Source organism: Phyllopteryx taeniolatus, chromosome 13 (assembly GCF_024500385.1).
Source record: "Phyllopteryx taeniolatus isolate TA_2022b chromosome 13, UOR_Ptae_1.2, whole genome shotgun sequence".
Lineage (NCBI taxonomy): Eukaryota > Metazoa > Chordata > Actinopteri > Syngnathiformes > Syngnathidae > Phyllopteryx > Phyllopteryx taeniolatus.
The window spans coordinates 24,820,677-24,843,023 of NC_084514.1; the positions used below are offsets into that span (position 1 = coordinate 24,820,677).

Sequence of the window (22,347 nt, forward strand, 5' to 3'; positions counted from 1 at the left end):
TAAAATGTATGGACTGCATTTCGCGGGTAACCAAACAAAACTGTTTTTACACGGCAGTTAAGTACGGAACTAAACCTGACGACATGACATCATGACATAAGGTAAGACACATAAGGTTATGTATGTAAGAACTATTTTTGTCTGTAAAATGTAAAAGATAAAAATGAGTAAAATAAAGTGCTTTTATTCTTAAAAAAAACTTTTAACTAAACATCCATCTCAAAAAACAACAAAAGAAATATAAAAGCCTGAATACTTCCTGGAAAAGTTTGCCACCCGGACATTATTGATCCAATTGGTTGAAATTTAGAGTAAACGTACTCTGTTCCTACATTAATTTCCATCCATCCATTCATTTTGTGAGGCGCTTCTCCTCACCAGGGTCGCGGGCGTGCCAGAGCCTATCATCGGGCAGGAGGCGGGGTCCACCCTGAACCGGTTGCCAGCCAATCGCAGGGCACATACATTAATTTATGAATTTGAAAGTTTACATATTTCTTCCACTCTAGTGGCAATCTTTTCAAGGAAGGAGTCATGCTTGTCATGAACAGCGTAGCATTGCACGTCAGGTCGCGGTGGAGGAACGTTTGTACGCTTCTTCAGGGGACGGAGAAGATGCTCCTCAACTCCTCTGCTCTGTTTCCATTTTCCTGTATGAAATGGAAACATTTTGATATAAAGCAGTAAAGGTTGTATTTTTTAATTATATCAATAATGCATTTTATTTTGGGTGCATTTCATGTTGATGTCACCTCCGCTGGGTTAAAACAAAATTAATACATTCACAATAAATGATAGCAACATAGTACACGAGAATCAATAATAGATTTATGACTATCACCTCAAATATTGAATTTCGGGAATGATAACATGTAGTGTCGAACAGCTCAGGGTACCTACAGACTGCAGCAATGACCTCCTCCATTTTCCTCTTCTCAACAACTGTATAGGCCGCTCTGTGTGACGTCGACGCTGTCACGACCCGACTCCGGCTTGAAGTTCAACTCGGGCCCGGCCTTTCAAGCTTCCGAGCGAAGGAGGCGCGTTTGCGCGTGCCCGCGTCATACGCGCCGCCCCCGCACGGATTCGCATCGATCTGCGTTGGCTTGCGGTGTCGTCACGCCGCACGCAACTTGGTCCTTGTGAATGAGAGGCCAGCATGACGTCAGCGAACCAATGTCAACAATGCAGCGCTCGGAGGAGAAAAGGCGTTCCATCCTAACGCGAAGAGAAAGCCGTCCGCGACGTGCCGATTGATGACTTCACGCCGCTCGAACGTTGGACAGTGGGGATTAACCAGCATGCGGAGGCACTTTGATTTGTGACAACCCACCGTGGACGAGCAGGAAAACGGTGAGTTCGCGGCTTTGTTCCGTTCAACAAACGCGCGAGCGAGCACACCGCGTTGCCGGTTGGAATGAAGAATGAAGCGGCGTGCTGCAGCCGCCAGTTCGCGTGAGTATGCGTGCTTCCGTCGTAGCCACGCGCTCGTCGGTTAAACCGCAGCGTTGCGTTCCCAGTGGGGGCTCGTGTGGTGTTGAGGTTAGCAAGTGGGGGGATGCTGCCTCACAAGTTGCATGACGTGTTTTCAGTCGAAACGCGCTCCCATGTCCCTTTTGTTCTTGCTATCTGCCAAAGAGTGGCGTATGTCTTGCTTGAAGATAAACGGGCAGCCCACGGTGGTGCCTGACCCCGCTTTGCAACACGACAAGACCACACGCGCCCTGGAATTCCACGAGGAAGTTGACGCTCTTTTCCGCTTTCCACGCCGCGTAGTGTCTTGGAAACACGCGTCCCTGCTTAATATTGCATCGACACAAGACGAGGGGTGGGGTGGGGAGGACCTGCTGTCATCGTGGGGCAGAAAGGCGCTGGCGAGGGACAAAGGAGCTGAGGCAAGGGCTCCCTCCCCCTTCTCGCCGCCCTCTGTGGCGTTGCATTGGTTTCATACGACGGCCAGCGCGGAAGAAAAGCGCAAGAATGCCACAATCGATCCGCTACTCCCAATTTTCCTCATCGTTGCTGGTGTACTGTACGGAACATACCTAATCACAATAAAAAAAGCTATCAGCTATCTGTATTCCATTACAGCTACTGGAAAAAAAAATAAAAAAACGTCATCAGATTGCAGGTACATTTATTCAAAAGTGGGATTATTTTGCAGGATTACAATTGTAACCTTTTCGGGAGTTCGCAGCGCATCATTGTGTCATAAAGTGGTATTTGTAGTGTGTGTGTGTCAGTGGTGGGGTGGGTGGGGGGGGTTAAGATACCTCCAGCTACCTCTTATTATTGTTCGTCCTTTTTCCCCTTTCCACTCGGTATATCACACGCACTGTGTTTCCAAAACTTTATGAAGCCAGGCATCACGGTGTACAAGAGATAAGCATGTCTGTCTCACAGTTCTGAGGTTTTGAATTTCAATGCATTACATGTTCCCTTCCGCTCCCGCATTCCACAAACATGCATATGAAAACATTTACAAAATAGATCAACATCAACATTTTAGTGATATTTCGGCCTGTCACGATAACAGTTTTTTATTTTCGATAAATGGTATTGTTTTTTGAATGCCTCTGAAATCATGAAAAATAAGGCCCACCCTTGGTTTACATGGAGCCTTCTATTCCGATTAGAATTGGTTTAGAAGACCAAACCAAATGAAAATGCTCCATATAAAAAACCTCAATTGAAGGAAACAGGCTGAATTTCATTCGGTATCGCAGGGGTGGACTATTCCTTTTGCCAAACCGATCGGAAGTAAATTTTCGCCACATATACAGTCATTCTGAAAAGAGTCGGGAAAGGCTCTTGTCTGCGCGAGCTTTCGTCTCGAGCGTGCATTCTACCTCCCGAACAGCAGACTAGAGGGAGAAACCCCCAGAAACAAACATTAACTGAAAGAGGCTGCAGTAAAGCCCTGGAAAAGCATTTCAAAATGAAGAACGCAACAGTCTGGTGAAGTCAATGGATCGCAGGCTTGATGCAGTTATTACATCGATATATTGATCTGTGCTCGCCAAGACGTAAATATATCGATTTAAAATCGTTTTAAAAGGCAATGTATCGATACTAGGACATAAAGCATTGGATTTAAGCATAGTAGGCTTTATATGGAGGTGTGTTTGTGTTGTTTTCCAAAGAAAACACTTCCTTTTCAGTTAGCACAATGCTACTTTCTTCTACCAGAGTATGTGTGCGCGTTTTTTTTGTCTAATAGTTACTGTGATGATTTGTTTTCTTTCCAGCTTGATTGCTCCCCTTTGTTTTGTATTTCAGTGTCTTGTAAGTAGGCCCGTCACAATAATTACTTTATCGAGTTATTCTTTGATAAATGAAATGGACGGCGATAGTTTTCGCGGACTCAAGAATTGGTCATTGTTGTGGTGAGCCACCAGAGTTGGACGGCATTGTCATTAGCCGCTTGGCTCCGTCCAGTACTCCACAGCCTTGCTCCATATGCAGCGTGTAGATTCCCACAACTGAGACATTTAAGGGAAAATTAACTGTTTGTTGTGTTCGCTAGCGAGTTCAGGACCTAAACAGCTTGCGCCAAAGTCAATAGTTGACTACAGCGAATGTCAACATATATTTGATTGACAGGCGAAGGGCTCGTCTGCATCGGACCAACCACATAGTAGCCGGGTTAACGTGGAGATGTGACGTGATCGGCGTTTAATCGGAACAGCTGTGTGACATGCGCACTTCGTGGACGTCACGTAATTGATCAAGATGGAGGTCCATTGTCTATTCAGCACAGCAGTTGGGATTGTTTTTATCCGTTTATTTAAAAAAAAAAACGCTTGATAAAAACTTATAAGTAGTTAAAAAACAAGATGTCTGTCGCATACGACCTCCGTCGGGAGCTGTCATATTTACATGTGTAAACGATGACATCACCGTGCATTCACGTCACGAAGCATGCGCAGACAGAGCTTTTCCCAGTTCTATTCTGAGCAACATCTACAAACATCTACAAATTTACTTCTGATCGGTTTGGGAAAATAAATATTCCAGTCCTCTCAAACTGCATGAAATTCCATTCAAATTCGGCCTGTTTATTTCGATTGAGGTGTTTATATGGAGCATTTTCATTAGTTTTGGGCTTCTGAACTGATTACAATCGGAATAGAAGGCTCCATTTAAACCAGGCGAGTCTTGCAGCTCTTGATTCTTTATTTTAGACCCTGAGGAATCCATATCAGAGTAAAGAAAAACAATTTAATAGAGAAACAAGAAAGGAAATTATAATCATAACAATAATAATAATAACAACAACAATACTGATTTAAAATGAAAAGGTAAATGAAATAAATAATAATATTGTAATCATTTTATTTTTCATGATTTTAGAGACATAAAAAAAACTTATCGTCTATTGTTGTAGTTTTTGGGAAAATATATTGTCTTAGAAATGTTTTTATCATTACAGATCTGCTTGTAAACCCATGAGGGGTGTGGGCACCTCGTTTTGGTGTATGGCCCAATGAAATCACAATAAACAAACGAAACTATACACAGATCATTACACAGATCATTTTACACTTGAGACTATGTGAGGCCCAGGATGCACATGTCATTGAAACAATGAGTCCCAGCCGTGGAATAATGAATCCCTGCAATTTATCATAACGGAATACAGATATAGTAATCCTCGGCTACATCGCGGTTCATGATCCTTCATGATCCTGCTATATTGCAGATTTTTGTACAATATTTTTGAGTTATCCATTGCTCTTGTTCTCTCTCAATATATTACCGAAATTTCTAGTGTATAATGTGCATTTTTTTCCCTGAAAAATTGTCAAAAGTCAATAGTGCGCATTATACATAGGTATAGGGGAAAATGAAAAAAACTCACATTTTATAAATGTATGCCGCCATCCAGAGGTTATGAAACAGCTGTACACTTTCATTACCATATGCCACCGCCACCTAGGGGTTATGAGAAAGGTGTACAGTTTCATTCTAATATGCTACTGCCACCTAGAGGTTATGAAAAAGGTGTAGCCTACACTTTCATTCCAATATGATAGGGGTACATATGACTGCATATATGTACAGTTGTGCTCATAAGTTTACATATCCTGGTAGCATTTCTGAAATATATGTATATATATATCCATCCATCCATTTTCTGAGCCGCTTCTCCTCACTAGGGTCGCGGGGGTGCTGGAGCCTATCCCAGCTGTCATCGGGCAGGAGGCGGGGTACACCCTGAACTGGTTGCCAGCCAATCGCAGGGCACATAGGAACAAACAACCATTCGCACTCACAGTCATGCCTACGGGCAATTTAGAGTCTCCAATTCATGCATGTTTTTGGGATGTGGGAGGAAACCGGAGTAGCCGGAGAAAACCCACGCAGGCACGGGGAGAACATGCAAACTCCACACAGGCGGGGACGGGGATTGAACCCCGCACCTCAGAACTGTGAGGCTGACGCTCTAACCAGTCGGCCACCGTGCCGCCTGTATATATATATATATATATATATATATATATATATATATATATATATATTTTTAAATACGACTGATGACTGAACAACAACCATCATTATTTTCTTTATGGTTATGTTTTATTTAATGATCATGCTTTTCTGAAATGCTTGAAAGTTTAATTTGAATTCCATTAAAATAAAATTAAATGTGTTTCGCCTGGCCCTTCATGTTTTCTTTAAAAAATTGTACCATCCATCCATACATCCATTTTCTGCACAGCTTATCCTCACCAGGGTCGCAGGTGTGCTGGAGCCTATCCCATCCCATAGTACCCATCTTACAAATTCTGCCTGGGTAATCAGTTGCTGCACAGTTACATAAAGATACAGTAGTTCCAAAGCCTAACGCCACAGTGATGATGTGGGAACATCTCACTAACACCTAGTTGGTATGTCAAATTTGTATGAAATCGCAACAAAGACAACACAACTTAATAGTTCAACACAACAAAATCCATTTTAAACACAACCATGCCACTCTATTTCTAGAAACAAAAAACATGGTGGACATTTCCCGTTTCCTGTCAGCTTGCATAATGCAACCCTTTGCCCAACAATGCACAAACAAACGTGACAGCAGCGTATATGGCACATGTACAGTGTATATATTGGTGTGTATGTATATATGTACATATACACAGTGGGTGCGGAAATTATTCAGACCCCCTTAAATTTTTCACTCTTTTTTTATATTGCATTTAAGTTAATTTTCTTACTCATTAATGACATTTTTGCTGATTTATTAAAAAAAAAACTGAAATATCACAGTATTCAGACCCTTTGCCGTGACACTCATATATTTAACTCTGGTGCTGTCAATTTCTTCTGATCATAAGAATCAGAATCAGAATAATTTTTATTTGCCAACTATGTCCAAAAAACACACAAGGAATTTGTCTCCGGTAATTGGAGCCGCTCTAGTACGACAACGCAGTCAATTGACAGAGAACACTTTTGAGACATAAAGACATTGACAAAAAAACAGTCACTGAGCAAAAAGGGTTGCTAGTTATCTGGTAATGCCGGTACATTTTTCAAATGTTTTTATATTTTTTGACAATTGTGCAAAAAGATGAGGAGTCCTGTAGCATTTAAAGCAGTTCGAATGACGAATATTGCAATAGTCCAGTGCAATGACCATTGTGCAAAGGGCGCAGAGACTTCAAGCGAGTAATGCGATAATCTGGGACAATGTTGATTGTGCAAATGTTGCAGATACTCCTCAGTCAGTGTGCAAATGGAGCAGATGCTACTCTGGCATGAGTGGCCAGTATTGGTCAACAACAGATATGCAAATAGTGCAGCGTGGCGAGACTACTACAGTAAGTGCACGAGTAATATATAATTGGCCCGACAGAAATGTGACAACAACTCAAGACAAAAAAAATTGCCAGCATGTTGCAATGGAATTGTAGGTTAGGTGTTTAAGAAGGTGATTGCATTTCCATTAATTTCAACAGGAAACATTGCCTCAGTTAAAGAACATTTCGGGTTACAAACGGGGTCACGGAACGATTTCAGTTTGTAACCCGAGGTTCCACTGTATATATACCACAGGTGTGTACTCGAGCAAGATGACTTTGACTTGAGTCGGACTCGAGTCATGTATTTGATGACTTTGGACTCAACAAAATGATAAAAGACTTGCAACTCGACTTGGACTAGAAAAGCAATGACTCGTGACTTCACTTTAGACCATTGACTTAAAAAGACTTGCTACATTTACCAAAGCACTAAGAATCAAATGCTCTGCATCTCTGGCTACAGTCTAAAAAAAGTTGGTGGGTCAAAAAGGGGCCGACCTCGACATGGGTCAATTTGATGCAAAAAATTGGGCTATTCATCAATATGAATCAATAACCCAACTTCTTCTTTTCCTTTTGGCTTGTCCCGTTAGGGGTCGCCACAGCGCGTCATCCTTTTCCATGAAAGCCTATCTCCTGCACCCTCCTCTCTTAACACCAACTTTCCTCATGTCTTCCCTCACGACATCCATCAACCTTCTCTTTGGTGTTCCTCGAGATCTCTTGCCTGGTAACTCCATCCTCATCACCCTTCTACCAATATACTCACTATCTCTCCTCTGGAGGTGTCCAAACCATCGAAGTCTGTTCTCTCTGTCTCCAAAACATCTAACCTTGGCTGTCCCTCTGAAAAACTAATTTCTAATTTTATCCAATCTGGTCACTCGGAGAACATGCGAACATCATGGTCTACGGGGATTCCAGTCGTACCTCATCTGTCAGCCTATCCATCACCACTGCAAACAGGAAAGGCTCGGGGCTGAGCCCTGATGCAGTCCCACCTCCACCTTAAATTCCTCTGTCACACCTACAGCACACCTCACCACTGTTCTGCTGGCCTTGTACATTTCCTGTATTATTCTCACATACTTCTCTACCACTCCAGACCTCCGCATGCAGTACCACAGTTTCTCTCTGGGTACCCTGTAATAGGCTTTTTCTAGATCCACAAAAACACAATGTAGCTCCTTCTGACCTTCTCTGTACTTTTCCATCAACATCCTCAAGGCAAACAATGCATCTGTGGTACTCTTTCTTGGCATGAATGCATACTGTTGCTCGCAAATACTTCTGTCCTGAGTCTACCCTCCACTACTCTTTCCCATAACTTAATTGTGTGGCTCATCAGCTTTATTCCTCTATAGTTCCCACAGCTCTGTACATCACCCTTGTTCTTAAAAGTGGGCCTTGGTGCATGCAGTCGATTGCTCCTCAATTACTCCCTGGCATTCAATCTGGAACCGTTAAGTTACCCCACCGAACAATACAAAATGGCATACGTAACGTAACCGCGTTATGGCACAACTCTTCCCCGCTACTCGCGTCATTCACTTCCTTTTGTGTGAACTCAAGAAAGTCTTTGATCACCCCATTCAGGGCAGGGACGCCACCCGGCGTGTCCTCACACTTACTCAGGGCTCGAGTTCCATAGCCTCGTACTCTATAGAATTTAGGATACTTGAGGGTGAATGCGGTTGGGATGACACGGCGCTAAGGAATATTGTTTTAAAAGGGGTTTCAGATCGGCTTGAAGATGAGCTTGCCGCCCGGGAAAAGCCCTCCTCCCTAGAGGAGCTTATCTCTTTGTCCATCCGTTTGGACAACCGTTTGCGGGAAAGAGCATGTGAGAAAGCGCTTAGAGCGTGTAAAGTAGTATCCCCATGAGCTTTGCGCCACATGAGCCCATGCAACTCGGCAACACCAAGTTAGACCCCCAGGAACGTCAGCGTCGTGTCACCCAGCGACTGTGCATTTATTGCGGTAAGTCTGACCATTTAATTTCCACATGCCCCTTGAGACCCAAAAGACCAGGCTCACCATGACCCAAGAGTGCCGTGGTGAGCCAAACTACCACTTCCCCAAGCGCTCCCTCCCGTATGACCGTTCCCGTATGTATTATTGGTCCCGTTCACAACACACTGACTCCACACTGCCCTCACTGACTCCGGTGCAAATGTTAATTCTATTCACGAGGGATTGGCACGTCACCTCCAACTCCCTCTCCAACCACTCCAGTCACCAAAAAAAGTCACTGCACTGGGTGGGTGACTCATCTCCCCTGTAACCCACCAAACAGCTCCGTTTACATTACTTATGTCAGGAAACCACTATGAGGACAGTTCGTTATTTGTTATACCTTCCCCGGAGACCCTGTTAGTCCTCGGAATTCCCTGGCTCAAAAAGCTCAACCCCGCCATAGACTGGACCCACCTTGCTATCACCAGGTGGAGTCCTCACTGCCATTCGCACTGTCTGCTCTCCGCCATCCCACCCACCAGCAAACCTCAACCACCTGTCACATGAGTCGACCTGTGCCGAGTGCCGGAAGAATATCATGACCTTTCCCCAGTTTTCAGTAAGGGTCTTGCCATTCTATTTTTGCATCGCCGGCGCACATCATCGCAGCTTACAGCCAGTCAAAATGAGCTTTCACTCACGCTGAAAATACATTTCCGGGTTTTTAGGCAAAGTGAGACACTGAACGGCTGCCCCAAGACATATAATTGGCTTATATAAAGCATCAGATATTGTGTTTTACATTAATACTTAACTATATTCATAATGTATAATGTCCTTGAGGATGAAAACGCGCAGCTTATAAACAAAATGTACTCGAACGGCACGTACCTGGCTGGCTACATTCAAATGAATGGGGACAGCAAGACTCCTTTAAAATAACAACACACACTCTTTTATTCTCACCTGTGTCCACTCTGTTTAGCAAATAGCCTCTTCCTTAACTATTAATCTTGTTTTGTATGGTTTTAATAAATATGTTAAAGTACAATATACTGTTTATACAGCATCAAATGCCTATACAGGGTCGGTGTTTAGGGCATCCCTATAGCCAATCACTCAATGTGCGGGGTCGCGTCGGCAACTCTTATTTTTATGCGATGGTCCGGTCCAATTAGGTTCGACCTCATCGCGCAGTGTGCGGCAGGCCGAACATGGTTAGCCTAATTAGCACAGCAAAGCACCGCTTGCATAGAGTGCTAACGAATGCTAATTCATTTGTAATACATTTTTAGCACCATTTGCATTCCCCAAAACACGGCTTTACTCGTAAACACCTTTTCTCTTACAGGTATTTACGTGTTCTACCACAAATTGTGACTTCTAGCATGGGCCAAGACTTCACAAGACACTTGTAGTTCTTCAGCTATGTCATTGAACAGTGAAGCTAAACAAACTGACGTATAACACATTTCAGCGCTCAATGGTACTAAAAGTCAAGATAAATGCAAAGGAAACATGAGTACTGTGAATATTACTAAACCATTAAAGATATAAAGTGTTATCATTGAAAGCGCTTATCGCTTGAGCAAATTGCAGCCCAAGAGGTTGTGACAGTCATGACTTCGGTGTGGCACACTTCAAATCAAATTGCTTGTGGGTGGGAGCAGGGCAGATCAATAACTCAACAATGGGTTAGTTAGACCCAACGAATTGGTTACACGTCACTGATGGTGTAGTGGTACACTCGCCTGACTTTGGTGCAGGCAGCGTGGGTTCAGTTCCCACTCAGTGACGGTGTGAATGTGAGTGCGAATGGTTGTCCGTGACTATATGTGCCCTGTGACTGACTGACGACCAGTTCAGGGTGTAGTCCGCCTTTCGCCCGAAGTCCGCTGGGATAGGCTCCAGCGTCCCGCGACCCGAACCAGGATAAGCGGTGTTGAAAATGGATGGATGGATGGAATTGGTTACACTTAGAAAAATAACCCAAGAAATTTCACCCAAAGCAAACAACGTAGGAATTAGGTTAACATAGCAGACATATAACCCCAAAAATGGTAAATCTCAGAAAAATAACCCAGAAATTGCACCCAACACATTCTACATAGGAATTGGGTTAATGAAATATCCCAACTTTTTTTTAAGAATGTATAGCTTTACTTGCAACTTACTCTTGTTCTACAGAAATTTATGTGGAAACCATAAAGTTGCTGTTTTTAACAAATATCATTCAGTTGGAATTGTCACAACGTGAACACGAAAGCTTTCTTAAGCCTTATTTTCTTTGAACAATTTTCACCGTGATGGACATGCTCATGTGCAGGAATTGACCAGTGGGTCACTCTTTCCCATACTACCGAAAGTAATGGTTTCATTAAAAAAATAAAAATAAATAAAAAATACAGTGCAACATAAATCAACAATAAGCAGCACCAAACCAGACTGTGATGGAAGAACACAGGACTGATTCGATGACCGCTGTGTAGAACTGCCTCAGCAGATCCTGTGGCAGGCCGTGCTTCCTGTGACAGGCCGTGCTTCCTCAGAAGCCGCAGGAAGTACATCCTATGCTGGGCCTTTTTGAGGACGGAGTTGATGTTGGTCGCCCACTTCAGGTGCTGAGAGACTGTAATTCCCAGGAACTTGAAGGTCTCGACGGTTGACACAAGGCAGCTGGACAACGTTAGGGGCAGCTGTGGCGAAGGATTCCTCCTGAAGTCCACGATCATCTCTACAGTCTTGAGCGTGTTCAGCTCCAGGTTGTGTCGGCCGCACCACAGCTCCAGCCGCATATCGACAGCTTCCTGTCGATATGCAGACTCGTCACCGTCCTTGATGAGGCCGATGACAGTGGTGTCATCTGCAAACTTCAGGAGTTTGACAGCCGGGTGCGTTGAGGTGCAGTCGTTGGTGTTGAGAGAGAAGAGCAGCGGAGAGAGGACACAACATTGGGGCGCCCCAGTGCTGATGCTGCGTGTGGATGTGGTGGCCTCCCCCAGCCTCACCTGCTGTGTCTTGCCCGTCAGAAAGCTGTAAATCCACTGGCAGATGGCAGGTGAGACGCTGAGCTTGGAGGAAATGCGTTCAGGGATGATGGTGTTGAACGCTGACCTGAAGTCCACGAACAGGATCCTCGCGTAGGCCCCTGCACTGTCGAGGTGTTCTAGGATGAAGTGCAGTCCCATGTTGACTGCATCATCCGCAGACCTGTTCGCTCGGTAGGCAAACTGCAAACTATTCGACATGAAGCTACATACTTCTTCATGTCCTTTTCTTCGTCGCCTCTTTTTGACGTAATACAGTATTTTTACCGAGTGCCCCCTTGTGTTCCGACTGAGATACCACAGTTGGATAAAAATGTGCCTTTAAAACAGGGTGACAAACTTCTGTTTCTTTTTTAAAATAATGCCTTATGTTTTTTGATACAAGAAAGGTCAAGTTTAAACTGAAATCTATTTCTATTTCTTTTTATTCATTTTTATTTGTTTAAGAATCCCTCACTAGAAATGTTTGTCAACAAGAAAATGCTATTTCCTGCTATATGCACAATGTGAATTAAAAAAAAATGCTATTGATTATCTAAAAGAGGAAACCAATTGGTCGTTCATTGAGTGAAATGTCTCATTTTCTCGTTTATTCATAATTGCGCTTTCAACAACCAAAAATATATTTTGTCCGAATACAGTGTATTTGATTATTCGATGGAAATGTCAGTAAGATACTCGATTACCGTATTTTCACGACCATAGGGCGCACCGTATTAAAAGGCACAGTGTCAGTTACGGGGTCTATTTATGTATTTAACACATACATAAGGTGCACTGCATTATTGGGCGCAGGTATATTAAAACATACACAACCTTAAAACATACGGTAGCATGCATGCACGCTAAAACAATGTTTTTAAAAATACAGCGGGAGCAAAACTGAGTTTGGTTGTACTTATTGAAGTATTTAACAATGTACTTATGTTATTTTTTTTATCAATCCTCATCCACAAATCCATCAAAGTCCTCATCTTCTGTATCCAAAATGAACAGCTGGCCAAGTTCTCCAACAAACACGGCGGATTCCCTCTCGTCATTGTCAGAGTCAGTCTCGTTGCCGGGGGGCTGTTCAGCAATGATGCCGGCTTTCGCGAAAGCTCGGACAACAGTCAAAGCAGACACGTTAGCCCAAGCATCCACAATCCATTCACATGGTGGCGTAACCCGCCCGGCGTTGCCTCCCAGTCTTAATAAAGCTGTGTTCACCATCTGTCATCCATCGCTCCCACGCCGCTCGCAACTTTACTTTGAACGCCCTGTTTACACCGATGTCCAGCGGTTGGAGTTCCTTAGTTAAGCCTCCCGGAATGATAGCAAGCTCCGAGTTCCTTTGCTGCACTTGGTGAGATGGGCGCGCATTGAGTCCCAGGTCAACAGGTACGGTGACGCATGGAAAAAACCATCCGGTCTCTTTACGTACACCTCACTCAGCCACTGGCTCATTTTCTCCTCGTCCATCCAGCCCTTTTGATGGCCTTAACGATTACTTCAGCTGGAAACTTTTCTTTCGGCAGCGTCTTCCTCTTAAAAATTACCATAGGTGGCAGTTTCTGTCCATTATCATGGCAACCAAGCACAACAGTAAAAGCCAACTTCTCGTGCCCCGTTGTGCGTATCGATATCGTGCTGGTCCCCTTCTTCTCGACAGTGTGGTTCACTGGGATGTCGAAAGTGATGTCCATGTTGGTGATGTGGTTGGGTTGGATCTGTTTATCGGCAATCTTTTTACTGCAGAAGGAGCGGAAAATGGCCAGCTTTTCCTTGTAATCAGCCGGACGTTGCTGCACCACGGTAGTCCTTGCCCGGATGGATAAATGGCGCCGTTTCATAAAACAAAAGCACCAAGACGGACTCCCTTGAGAATGTTTAATTTTCATTTCTTCTGCAAGCGTTATTGCCCTCAATCGAATTGTGACTGTAGAGACGCTTCTCCCGGCTGTTCTTTGATCATTAATCCATTGCTCGAGTTGGTCTTCCAACTCGAGCCACCTTGCGTTTTTTCCGGGGAAACTCAGCTTCGTCTTCTTGACTTGGCGAAGCTCGTTTTCCTGCTTCCTCCACTTGCGAACCATGGATTTGTTTATCTTGAATTCTCTCGCGGCTGATCGATTGCATGTTCCTCCGCGTAATGTGCTTCGTAAGCGTGTAAGCACCCTTCCCCTGTCCTCAGCCACGTCCGCTTTTCTTCTGTGTAAGCAGTGTGTCGGCAGGAAATGCTAAAAAAAAAAAAAAAAAAAAAGTCCAGCAGAGCACTCATCACACAACAACATTTATTGTTGTTGGAACTCATTATAAGGCGCCCCGTCCATTTTGGAGAAAATGTAAGACTTTTAAGTGTGCCTTATGGTCGGTTCTGTGGCCGAAGCAGCTGATGTGTACCGGCTGGCCAAGCGGAATGCAGCTTTGGTGGTTGCTGAAAAACTCGAGCGTGGGAGGAGAAAGACTTCATGACGGCTTTGAGGAAATTCTGGTCTACCGTTCGGCGTCTCAGGAGGAGGAAGCAGTGCACCATTAACACTGTGTATAGTGGGGATGGAGGGCTGCTGATCTCGACTCGGGACATTGTGAGTCGTGGGGAGAATACTTCGAAGACCTCCTCAATACGGGCTGTTCGGTCGCTTTATGACCAGTGTCAGAGTTTGGTCCTCATGAAGTAAGTCGGACTCGTTTCCGGTGAGGGTTGGACTCCGCCAAGGCTGCCCTTTGTCACAAAAAGGGTGTGAATAAATCATGCGCTGGTTCGACCAACCGAAAACGTTTCGCAGTGGTGTTTGATATACACATTTACAATACAATAGTAATACAATAATTTTGTTTGTACAGTGTATATACAGCGGCTGAAATAAGTATTTAAAACGTCACCATTTTTCTCACTAAATATACTTAAAGGTGTTATTGACCTGAAAATTTCACCAGATGTTGGGAACAACCCAAGTAATCTACACATACAAAGAAAGTAGAACAAATAAGCTAAAAAATTAAGTTGTGTGTAACAATGTGAAATGACACAGGAAAAAATTTATTGTACACATGAAGAAAGGGAGGTGTAAAAAAAGGCATGGGAAGCCAAGACAACACCTAAAATCTATCAATAATAACAGCAATCCAGCCCCTTGTCAGTGCAAATGAATATCAGCTTGTTCAGTCCTAAATGATGTCCTCCAAAAAGGTCTCACTGCCAAGGTGTGAGTCAAGACAAATCTAATGATGGGTAAGAGCACTGAGCTGTCTCAAGACCATCGCAAACTTAATTGTTGCAAAATATAACGATGGCATTTGTTACAGGCGCATACCTAAGCTTCTGAACATTCCAGTGAGCAGGGATGGGGCCATAATATGTAAGTGGAAAGCACAATCATATCACCATAAATTTGCCTCGATCAAGTGCTCCTCGCAAAATTTGTGACAGAGGAGTGCAAAGAATAATCAGAAGAATTGTCCAAGAGCCAAGGACCACCTGTGGAGAGCTTCAAAAAGACCTGGAATTAGCAGGTACTGTCACAAGGAAAACAGTGAGTCATGTACTCCGCTGCGAAGGCCTGTATGCACGCTCACCACGCAAAACCCCATTGCTGGAAAAAAAAGAATGTCAAAGCTCGTTTAAGGTTTGCTGAACAACATTTGGACAAACCATTTAAATACTGGGAGAATATAGTCTGGTCAGATGAGAGCAAAATTGAGCTGTTGGGATGCTATAATACACACCACGTTTGGGTTACCCTACCAACAGTGAAATTCGGAAGTGGAAACATGATGTTTTTGGTAAACTTCACATTATTGAAGGAAGGATGAATGGGCATTCTTGACACAAATCTGCTGCCATCTACAAGGATGATGAAATTGAAACGAGCGTCGACATTTCAGCAGGATAATGATCCAAAACATCCTGCCAAGGAAATTGCCAATTGGTTTTAAAGAAAAAAACAATAGCGCTGCCCAGCTAATCACCTGACTTTAATCCAATCGAAAATCTATGGAAAGAACTGAAACTCCATCCATCCATCCATCCATTGTCTACTGCTTATCCGAGGTCGGGTCGTGGGGGCAGTAGCTATAGCAGGGACGCCCAGACTTCCCTCTCCCCAGCCACTTCATCCAGCTCTTCCGGGGGGATCCCGAGGTGTTCCCAGGCCAGCCGAAAGACATAGTCTCTCCAGTGTGTCCTGGGTCTCCTCCCGGTGGGACATGCCCGGAACACCTCACCAGGGAGGCGTCCAGGAGGCATCCGAATCAGATGCCACAGCCAGCTTATCTGGCTCCTCTCGATGTGAAGGAGCAGCGACTCTACTCTGAGATCCTCCCGGATGACCGAGCTTCTCACCCTATCTCTAAGGGAGAGCCCGGACACCCTGCGGAGGAAACTCATTTCGGCCCCTTGTATCCGGGATCTTGTTCTTTCGGTCACGACCCACAACCCGTGACCATAGGTGAGGGTAGGAACGTAGATCGACCGGTAAATTGAGACCTTCGCCTTTCGGCTTAGCTCCTTCTTTACCACAACCGACCGATACACTGCAGACGCTGCACCGATCCGCCTGTCGATCACCCGTTCCATTCTTCCCTCACTCGTGAATAAGACCCCAAGATACTTGAACTCCTCCACTTGGGGCAGGATCTCATCCCCGACCTGGAGAGTGCACGCCACCCTTTTCCGACTGAGGACCATGGTCTCAGATTTGGAGGTGCTGATTCTCATCCCAGCCGCTTCACACTCTGCTGTGAGAGTTGGAGATCACGGGTTGATGAAGCCAACAGAACCACAACATCTGCAAAAAGCAGAGATGCAATACTGAGGCCACCAAACCGGACCCCCTCTACGCCTCGGCTGCGCCTTGGAATTCTGTCCATAAAAGTTATGAACAGAATCTGTGACAAAGGCCAGCCTTGGCGGAGTCCAACCCTCACTGGGAACAAGTCCGACTTATGGCCGGATATGTGGACCAAACTCTGACTCCGGTCGTACAGGGACCGAACAGCCCGTATCAGGGGGTTCGGTACCCCTTACTCCCGAAGCACCCCCCACAGGACTCCCCGAGGGACACGGTCGAACGCCTTCTCCAAGTCCACAAAACACATGTAGACTGGTTGGGCGAACTCCCATGCACCCGCGAGGACCCTGCCGAGGGTGTAGAGCTGGTCCACTGTTCCACGGCCAGGACGAAAACCACACTGCTCCTCCTGAATCTGAGATTCGACTTCCCGACGGACCCTCCTCTCCAGCACCCCTGAATAGACCTTACCAGGGAGGCTAAGGAGTGTGATCCCCCTGTAGTTGGAACACACCCTCCGGTCCCCCTTCATAAAAAGGGGGACCACCAATCCACCAATCCAAATTTCTGTCGGAAGTAGGACTTGAAAGTCCTTCTGACAGGGATTCCGCCAGACGTTCCCAGCAGACCCTCACAATATGTTTGGGCCTGGCACGTCGAACCGGCATCTTCCCCCACCATCGGAGCCAACTCTCCACCAGCTGGTGATCAGTTGACAGCTCCGCCCCCCTCTGGCGTCCGGGCAAGGGAAAACCAAGTCCTTCGTTTGTCATCATCATTAGGGGTCTTTGAGCCGTGCTTTGTCTGGTCCCTCACCTCAGACCTGTTTGTCACGGGTGACCCTGCCAGGGGCATAAAGCCCCAGACAACTTAGCTCCTAGGATCATTGGCACACACAAACCCCTCCACCACGATAAGGTGACGGCTCAATGAGGGGAGAACTGAAACTCAAGGTCCATAAAAGAAGCCCACGGAATCTTCAAGATTTGAAGACTGCTTGTGTGGAGGAATGGGCCAAAATCCCAACAGAGCAACGCATGCGACTAGTTTCTTTATACAAGAGGCATCTTGAAGCTATCATTGCAAAAAAAATAAAACAAACAAAAAAAAAAGGCTTTTGTTTACAAAGTATTCAAGAAATGCCAGTTGGTGTCCTCAATACTTTTTCCCTGTGTCATTTCACATTATTACACACAATTTCTGAGTTCATGTGTTCTACTTTCTTTGTCTGTATGGATTACTTGGGTTGTTCCCAACATCTGGTGAAATTTTCAGGTCAATCGCACCTTACCACCTCACCATATTCAGTGAGAATATGGTGACGTGTGACGTGTTTCAGCCGCGCTCTATATATATATATATATATATATATATATATATATATATATATATATATATATATACAGTATATATATAGGTGGTGGGAGTTTAACGTGATAATTACAATAAAATAATTACAAAAGAATTAGTGCGTGAACTATAGTGACACATTTTAATCAGTTTGCTTTCCAAACCAATGCGGAACCTTTGTCTGTCAGTGCATTTCGTGGTACAACGCTTAGGCTGACGCACACGTCAGAGCATGGCTCACCATATCTCTATGTGGCCAATGACTAACACAATGGAAGAATCGGATGATGGACTGTTGGCCAATTTACTTTCAAAAAATTAAATAAAACTGCCTTTTGGAAGCTGCGATAAAAGTGTGGTTTTGTGGAGATTATGCAAAAAGGAGTTTGCCTACCATCCAGAGGTGTTTAGTAACTTTACTCTGTTACATTTACTCAAGTAGGATTTTGTGTAAATTCCACTTGTCAGAGTACCTTTTAATAATGTATACTTTTTACATTCTACTCGAGTATTTATGTTAAGAAGAAATGGTACTTTTACTCTGTTACAATAACCTTAATGCCGCTCGCTACTTGTATTGATCAATTATTGTTTATTTATGAACCATTTCGTGCGTGACATATCTGTTTTGACTATGACTACGACTTCCGCATTAGACGCTATATACGCCAATGCAATTAAAGCGTTAGGGACGTTTAAGTCTAGTTCACCAATCAAACCACATGAGGAAGTCACATTACCTCACGCAACGTCTTCTATTGGGCTTCCCGGGCATAGGTATTAACACTAGATAAGCCATCCCGGCTAATTGACGTGCTTTCATGGCGACCATGTTGGAAAGGTCCATTGAAGACAACGGCCCACGACTTGTGTTTACATTTAGATGAAGAAAAACAACAGCTTTCATGTATTGTAGTATTTGTCTGGCACTGTCTGCCCAAACGTGGATATTTCAGCCCACTTCTAACTTGAGAAAACATCTTGTGGTTAATTGTATGTGTTGTTGTTGCTTTGGCTGGGCATATTAGCCCACATCAGCTCTATTTTATCACAAATACCTGTAAAACATGCAACACACACATACACTAGAATTTGCATATTTGCATTCTTTTTATTTTACCTTTATCCTCTGATTAAAAAAATCAAAAGTTACTCACGATTTACTCAGTACTTGTAGTTTTTTCACTGTGTACTTTTTACTCATGTCCAAGAATTTTTTTGGAGGAATACTTCTTTCTTTTACTTGAGTCACATTATTGTCAAGTAACAGTACTCTTACTTGAGTACAATATTTGGCTACTCTACCCACCTCTGGTACCATCAGAGCACTTCAACTCTCCATCTAAATGCAAAACATGTCGGAGCAAGCACAGAAACAGCTGGAGCTGTTAGCGCTAGCAGTCACGGTACGAGTTCTAAGAGTTGTCTACAAACCCAACTCAAGCAAGTGACCGGATTCAGGACCAAAACTACAACGTTATAGTAAGTCAACATCGAAGAATATCACGAATTCACTCGCAAAGTGGATTGCTCTGGACTGTAGACCACTATTAGTAGAAGAAGACAAAGGTTTAAAAAATATGCTACATATAGCGATTCAAGTTTTCAACTACCATGCAGAAAGACTTTCATGCAAAATTCAACAACCTTATGACACCAAAAAGCAAGTAAAATTGGATGCATTGCAGAAAGCTCAATATGTAGCTCTGACCGGGGTCATTGGACCTCCATTAGTAATGCAAATTACTGTATGTTGGCATTACTGCCATTTATTTAATTTTTTTTCTTTTTCTTTTTTTTTCTTTGGCAAGTGTAATCAAGATGGCGTCTACCAGTGTGGTCGCCTCGGTAGCGCGCGCTCTAGTATTGTTTTTGTTTTTGTGTTTTTCGTCCGTCTTTGGAGACCTTACACGACTCACTTACACAAGGGGAGACCTGCTAACCATCAAGGAGGCTACTCCGGACTTTCTGTCACCAACTTTCGAAAATCCGCTCAGTTTTTCCCCAGAGTTACTCACCGGAGCGGCGTCCGTGGTTTTCGGCGCATGGAGACGGAAACGGCGCCACAGAGGGAAGCGAGCCGGCATCCAGGTGAAACTACGCAAGAGAGGATAGAGATTGCCGTTCCCGTCGATCCACCTCGCGAATGTACGCTCCCTACCCAACAAAATGGACGAGCTTCATCATCTGTTAAAGACCAGTAAAGACTTCGGACGTACCGCCGCCATGTGCTTCACGGAGACCTGGCTTTGCGACGCTGTACCCGATGGCGCCGTCATGCTTCCCGGCTTCCATACTCATCGAGCGGACCGCGACATGGAATCATCGGGGAAAACAAAGGGCGGCGGGATATGCTTCTATATCAACGAAAAATGGTGTACGGACGTCACGGTGCTCAGCAGACACTGCAGCCCGCATTTGGAGTCGCTGTTTTTGAACTGTAAGCCATTCTACTCGCCACGTGAATTCGCATCATTCATCCTGGCTGGAGTCTACATTCCGCCTCAAGCTAACACGAACACCGCACTGCTAACGCTCGCCGAACAAGTCAACGAAATTGAGAAAAAAAAACACACGGACTCACCCCTCATTATTCTCGGGGACTTTAACAAAGCTAAACTCAATCACGAACTCCCTAAATACAAGTAGCAAATCGACTGTCCCACCAGGGAAAATAATATTTTAGACCACTGCTACACTAAGGTAAAAAACGCATACCGTGCTATACCTCGTGCAGCCCTGAGCTCGTCTGATCACTGCTTAATTCACTTAATACCGACGTACAGGCAAGAACTTAAATGCGCGAAGCCTACAGTGAAAACAGTGAAAAAGTGGACCAATGAAGCAAAGATGGAACTTAAGAGCTGCTTAGACTGCACAGACTGGAGTGTCTTTGAAAATTCAGCTGGCAGCCTGGATGAATATACGGAGACTGTTACATCCTATATCAGTTTCTGTGAAGATGTGTGTGTACCAACAAAATCATTTCGCACATTCAACAACAACAAGCCGTGGTTCACTGCTAAACTTAAGCAGCTTCGCCAAGCTAAGGAGGATGCATTTCAGAGCGGGGACAGGGCCCTGTATAATCGAGCTAGAAACCAGCTGACTAAAGAAATTAACATTGCAAAGAGGAACTATGCAGCAAAGTTGGAAAAACAGTTCAGCGCTAACGACTCTAAATCAGTCTGGCATGCATTCCAATCGCTGACTAATTACAAGCGACGATCCCCCCAAGCTGAGAACAATAGCACAATAGTGCAGATTTGAAAAGGACAGTTTCACACCCCACACCCACCCGGCCGCAATACCGACCACAATCACACCTCTGACTTCTGCGTTAACCATCCATGAACAGGATGTGAGACGCATCTTCAAACAACAAAAGATTAACAAAGCGGCAGGCACAGACCATGTGTCCCCATCCTGCCTCAAAGTCTGCACGGACCAGCTCGCTCCAGTCTTCACACAGATATTCAATAGATCTCTGGAACTGTGCGAAGTTCCATCCTGTTTCAAACGCTCCGCCATCATTCCAGTCCCCAAGAAACCTGCAATCTCGGGTCTAAATGACTACAGGCCTGGCGCTTTGACATCTGTGGTCATGAAGTCCTTTGAACGTCTCATGCTGGACCACCTCAAGAGTGTCACAGGTGCCCTGCTGGACCCCCTGCAGTTTGCCTACCAAGCGAACAGATCTGCGGATGATGCAGTCAACATGGGACTGCACTTCATCCTAGAACACCTCGACAGTGCAGGGACCTACGCGAGGATCCTGTTCGTGGACTTCAGCTCAGCGTTCAACACCATCATCCCTGAACTCCTTTCATCCAAGCTTCTCCAGCTCAGCGTCTCACCTGCCATCTGCCAGTGGATTTACAGCTTTCTAACGGGCAGGACGCAGCAGGTCAGGCTGGGGGAGACCACCTCATCCACACGCAGCATCAGCACTGGGGCACCCCAAGGTTGTGTCCTCTCTCCGCTGCTCTTCTCTCTCTACACGAACGATTGCACCTCAGCGCACCCGACTGTCAAACTCCTGAAGTTTGCGGATGACACCGTCATCGGCCTCATCAAGGACGGTGACGAGTGTGCATATCGACAGGAAGCGTAGCGGCTGGAGCTGTGGTGCGGCCGACACAACCTGGAGCTAAACACGCTCAAGACTGTAGAGATGATCATGGACTTCAGGAGGCATCCTTCGCCACAGCTGCCCCTCACGTTGTCCAGCTGCCTTGTGTCAACCGTCGAGACCTTCAAATTCCTGGGAATTACAGTCTCTCAGGACCTGAAGTGGGCGACCAACATCAACTCAGTCCTCAAAAAGGCCCAGCAGAGGATGTACTTCCTGCGGCTTCTGAGAAAGCACGGCCTGCCACGGGAGCTGTTGAGTCAGTTCTACACAGCGGTCATCGA

The 22,347-nt window shown here is 44.9% G+C and overlaps 1 protein-coding gene across 8 annotated transcripts in view; it reads left to right on the top strand.

The window, feature by feature from the left end:
* The first annotated feature begins 1,214 nt into the window (after nt 1–1,214).
* The window catches only part of LOC133487569 (transcription regulator protein BACH2-like), a 162,812-nt gene continuing 141,679 nt past the window's right edge, over nt 1,215–22,347 (top strand). For all 8 annotated transcript variants that reach the window (XR_009791374.1, XR_009791373.1, XR_009791372.1 and 5 more), the window contains exon 1: nt 1,215–1,353. The gene's annotated coding sequence lies outside the window, so the exon portion shown is untranslated. The remainder of the gene's footprint in view (nt 1,354–22,347) is intronic.